We start from the raw sequence: 6,055 nt of genomic DNA, 5'->3' as shown, positions 1-6,055 counted from the left end.
GATTCTCGGTTGGGATCCCTTCTGTGTAGAGTCTGCATGTCCTCCCTACGTCCATGTGGGTTTCCTCAGAGTGATCCGGTTTCCTCCCATGTTATAAAGGCATGTGTCTGGAGCATTTCTCCCCGGGCCTCCGCTGAAAATTGTTTTCATTCCCAGTCAGGCTTTCCCAGTAAATAAATGTAAAATAAATAAATAAACACTGGCCATGATACACACAACAAAGGAAAAACAATACATGCAGTATCACACCCAGGCTGGGCAAGACAGTGCTTGAACTGCCAACACTGTACATCAGACATCACTATAACCACACAAGGTGTGGCAGGGCACAGTCATTGTCACTTACACAAGTTAGAGGGTACAGAGTTACTAGTGAATGCAACACACTGTTATATATGGCAGAGTCACAGGAGGTGAACATAGTAGCCATATATTGTAGGTACTTGTGGGGTGACAGGGATCTCATCCCACAGTGCTGGTGTCAGGCTTCCATACCATGGCTGTTGGCAGTATCCACTATGCTGGCTTGTGGTATCAGGGCTTGGTGCGATCTGTGGAAGAAAAGAGAAAGAACTATGGGATCATGGTTCCAGATGGGGCATCCTATGTGTTGAATCTAATTAGCAGTTTTATCCATAACTTACATAATGCCCGCAGAGGGGGGTGGTAGGCATTGCAGCTACAGGTGACAGAGAGGGGGTAGAATTATGGAACCATTTATAAGCAGCCTGGTGTAGCAACCCTAGTGTTGAGCCAAAGCATCAACACTGTCCATGATAAGGAAGATGTCCATGAATAGAAGTGGCAGGCCACATAGCCACATGGCATTAGTGATACTGACTTAGCAGTAATCTGTGTAGTCTGTGTTGGGATGGCCTGTGCTTGAATATGTTACAGCTGGACCCTTCCCTGCCCATGGACTGCATTACCTGTGGAATCAAACAAGAGGAAAATTACAATGTACTTCATGGAGACTTCTGTGGAGGCAACCTTTGCCACTGATGACCTCAGCAGCTCAGTGTGTTTACCGTAGCATTGTGCAGATGGTGATTTTGCTCTATAGCCTGCAGAATGGCCTACACCAGCTGCACAATTACATTACGTATAGTGACAGGGAGCCATCAGAGTATGTTATATATCAGTTGGAAGGGCTTCTACTTCTGAACTGCACCAATTGTACAATGACATTAAGTATATTGATAGCACATTGGCCATTGGAGGGCTCAGCCATGCCTGGATCACTGACCCACTCATCTGCTGGTTAGTGATGAACATAGTAGCCATATCAGAGTCAGACTTGGAGTCATGGCAGTGCAGCAACCTCCCCATGTCTCTCCTCTATGGTGGGTGTGTGCATCTCAGAGGCAATGCATAAAACAAGTGCTTTGTGTTCTGGCACTAGAGATGGCTCCCCTATGCAGCTTTCAGGTATAAGTTGTCCTCACTTCCTCTTGTCTTCTTCCTGTCTCGGCCAAATCTTCTTCACCATATTATCTTCTTTTCTGTACATGTGCCCAAACTACCATAATCTGTTCTTTTTGACCTTCTCTGCAAATGGAGCTACGTTGGCTTCTGCTCTGAGGTAGTCATCTCTTCATCTATCCTACAATGTGTATCCTACCACCCATCTCAGGCACTTCATCTCCATCACCTCTGGCTTCCTCAACTGCTCTGTCTTCACTGCCCAAGTTTCTGTACCATACAGATGTATTGGCCTCAACATTGCTTACCTTACTTTTCACTGTCTTTTTCATTCTTCCGTCACACACTACCCTTAATACTCTGTGCCAGGTGGCTGTAGCACCTCTAATTCTAGCTTTGACATTCTTATTCAGGTTTCCCTTCTTCTCAACTACACCTCCCAGATACTTGAAGGTGTTGACCTGTTCCACTATTTTCCCCTTCTACCTCATTTTTCATATTCTTCTGAGTTCCCCCATTTGGTAGAATGACAGCTGCCTTGTCTGTATTCAGTTTCATTCCATGTGCCTTCAATTTTGAATTCCATTCCTCTATCATAGCTGGAGTTCCTGTTCAGTCTGCTTGTAAAGCAGCATCTGCACACAGCAGCTTTGTTCATCTGCCCCCTCAGCAAGGGTGCCTGCAGGCAGGTGCAAGGGGGTGTGCACTTGCACCCCCCTGGATTTTGACTTAAGTTACATCTGTGATTTGTGATTTCTTGAAACTGGAAAATGTACTGGCAAAACCATACATTTTTCCATTTCAACTTACATTTTTTTCTTCTGTGAAAACTACACCGGACATGTTATTGGAGGTTGCAGTCACATGATCCATACGACGAGCTTTAATTCCTCCACAAACTGCTTCCTCATTGCAGTAGAGTTTGGTGACAGTGACATATAGTATATTGGTATTCTGAAGATTTTGTAAGAAAAAAAGAATATAGTGTGCATTAGTGTAGTAGCAGCATGTAGTTTTCGAAGACTGTAGAGGTGAAGCTGTCCAGTTTATCAAAAAAGCCAGACTGTGCACACAGAGACAAGAAGAAAATCCTGAGGTATTTTTTTTTGTACATTGAGTGGCAGCTTAATGCCAAAATGTGAAAGCGGCACACTTGAGACTAAGTGAGTGATTTGGTTAATGGAAGCAGTGGATTAAGTATTTTTAAAAAAAGTATATTCAAAAAGTAAGTTCCTTCACTGACTCTTCACTGACAAAATTAGGGACTGATTCTGATAAAGATAGTGTTCAACCTGTTGGTTCTCCAATCCAGTAGTAGAGAAGTAGTAGTAGTAGTAGACAAGTTTCCCCTAGTGTCTAGTGCCCTCCCCCTCCCCATTCCCATTCCCCGTACTGCTGTAGGTGCAGACGTAGCACACTGGTGTTAGAGCAATCCCTGAGTCTAACAGCTTCCCCCCCACCCCCGATGCCCAACTGCCCATACTAGTTTAATTCTGATACGGCCTTTTGGCCTTTCAGGAGTTGGTTCTGGTGGACAGACTACATAGTTATGGTGGTGCAGTTACTAGTCTGTGTTTATGTCTGTGTGTGAAAGTGTATGCGTGTATGAGAGAGAGATTGAAAAAGGAAAAATTGTGTGTGTTTATGTTGTTGTCTGCGTATATGAATGAATGCATGCATGAAAGCAGGAGAGACTCAGAGTGTGTGTGTGTGTGTGTGTGTGTGTGTGTGTGTGTGTGTGTGTGTGTGTGTGTGTGTGTGTGTGTGTGTGTGTGTGTGTGTGTGTGTGTATCTGTGTTTATGTCTGTGTGTGAAAGTGTATGCGTGAGAGTAAGAGAGAGAGAGATCGAAAAAGGGAAAATGTGTGTTTATGTTGCTGCCTACATGTATGAATGAATGTGTGCATAAAAGCAGAAGAGACTTGGGGTGTGTGTGTGTGTGTGTGTGTGTGTGTGTGTGTGTGTGTGTGTGTGTGTGAAAGAGAGAGAGACAGAGAGACAGAAAGAGAGAGAGAAAGAAAAACAGTGAAGAGTCAGTGAAAGCGACTGAGCGATCCACTGGCAGCAGCAGCAGCAGTTACGCGATTTCCGTACCTCTCTCAATCTCTTAACACAAAAAATCTGGACACACAGCCAAGTCACATATAACGGGGAACAAAGGATAAAAATGGGATTGATTTTAAATATAAACTTAGTTGCTGCTAGAATAACAGGGTTTCTAACCACTAGTGTTGCTATGATGATTGATGATGCTTATTAGCACCAACCGCCAAGACTATATTCATACTTGGCCCACCCCACCCTGGACCCCAAGGGGATAGAAAAAAGATATTTTAGGTTTTTGTTCCTACCTCTTTCAGTACCATTACTCCTCTCAGCTGTCTTTTTTTTTTTATAAAAATGTCATCTTAACATGGAGACAGCTGGAAATAAATATACCTTATACAAAGCAGACACTGTGTGGGTTAACTCTGTGGCACTTGTGAAGCTAGGGCAAACTATAATAAGGAATTCACTATACTTAAATAATGGTGTAGGGTTCTGTGCTTGCTCTCATCTGGAAATGTGTTCTGTCTAGAGTGATGCAGAAGTTTAATGCACTCTACATGTGTCTTGGGACAGAGACTGGCATCCTCAATGCCAAGTTCAAATGTTTCATGAACAGAAATTCAGATGTTTCAAACAATGCACAGTGAAACAAAAGACTGCTCCCTCAAAATATCATTAGGTGTGCCCCAATAAAGATTAACTATGAAAATAAAAATAAAAACAGTAATACGGATGGATCAATTTAAAGTTTAATGCTGTTAGAAAATGGAGGGCAATAGGTTTTATTATCCAGAGTCAGTCTAGCAAACTTCCTGAACTAGTAGTCTTGATAAAAATATGATGTTATGTTAGTGATAGAAAAATTACTGGCCAAACTGGGATAGGATGGTTTGGGATGGGACTGGATGGATTGAGATCGGATGGAATGTCAGTATCACAGGAGCATCTGTTCAAGTAGCAAATTCAAAGGAAAAGTATGCAAATGGAATAGGAGGAAGTGCTGTGGGTTACTGCAGTGACAAATCAGAGTGATTGTTTACAGACAGCACCAAAATAGGTGGAGGTAGACAAGAAAATGATAGAATGATTTCTAAGACTGTCAGAAAAAGGAGGAAGTTCAGGTGGAAATAATAACCATATGCTAAAACTAATAATTAAGGGTTATTCAAATGCAATACACAGGACATAGATGTCATACTTGTCAAATGAACAGATCCCATGAAGGATAGCCATCAACACAGACAGAAATGCTTCTACCATGGCACTTAGATCTACTGGTAAGAAATTACTGGACCTGATATGGATATATAAAGAAAGTTGAACTCTGTCATAACCTGCTAGCTTTTACTTCAAGTCATTAATTGTGCAATTCTGCATTTACATTTTTAACTACAAGCCTAAAGTTTTCCTAAATATGAATATTATAGACTCTGAGTGATAGAAGATCAGTTTTGTTTCAGCTATTCCTATACCACCAAGATCTCGGTTTCGGACTATGAATGCATACTTTGTATTTGAGCCTCTTCACAGAATTAGCCTTATTCATTGTATTTATTCTCGTAATTAAGTGTTACAACTACTTTCAGGTCATATAAATAGTGAGAATTCAAATGAGATATAATATCATTTTCTTATAGGTACTATTACCATTCTGTAACAGTATCACTTATAGAGGTTCAAAGATTCATAAGTACTTACTGGGCTATTGATCTATGAGGATTGTAAGAAATCTAGTCTTATATTTTCATGTTAGTTTTTATACCTTATATTTTGCATGCAAATAAACCAGAGGTGGGCCAAACGAGAATATGTTGGAGCATTTACATGTTTCCATGGTCTATGAGGGACAGAAGTGCTAAATATGGGATAAATTTGGAGTTTATCTACCCATTCATCCAAATCACACTTAATACAGTAAAAGAAGTACTTTGCTTTATGTGTTGTGGAAGATGATTACATAAAAGAGGTATTATCTATGAAGTAAACCTATCTTCCAACTTGTTCTATTTATATTGCAAAAGAGATTGTGATCCCTTGGGTGGGTATCTATGATACCACTGGACAAACAAATGTATAATGGGTCTGACAGAAAAGGTTTGTTTAAGCTCTGTACACAAAGCAGAGGTCACCTCTCAGTAGCTTGTATGATGCTGAGAAGAGGGACAAGCCTTAGAGATAGTCTGCATAATTTGTATGATTTAAGACCTTGATTTTTTTTTTTTTAGTTAGAAAGCATTGTGCTCATTCCATTTGTGACAAATGTTTGGACAGGTACATATTAGTAGGGGCATTATATGAAATGATTGGCCTTATGAGTGCCAAGTACTACAGTGGAACAATTACATCCTGGGATCTGGACACCTTACTTATTGATATAAGCTGTTTAATGAAAAAGGACTTCCGTGCAGCAGTCGATATATGATGATTAAAAAGCAATTCATTGTCAACATAGGTTCCCAGATCCCTGACTACAGAATCAGTTTTGTTTTGTTTTGTTTTTTTTTTTTTGGGGGGGGGGGGTAATGTGATAGTTATAAGGAAAGTCATATTTGCTAAAGGATATGATTATACACTTCTTGGCATTT

The sequence above is a fragment of the Protopterus annectens genome, chromosome 6.part0 (genome assembly GCF_019279795.1).
Source record: "Protopterus annectens isolate FY-2018-M chromosome 6.part0, PAN1.0, whole genome shotgun sequence".
Classification (NCBI taxonomy): Eukaryota; Metazoa; Chordata; order Ceratodontiformes; family Protopteridae; genus Protopterus; species Protopterus annectens.
Note: the sequence above shows the minus strand (reverse complement) of the source record.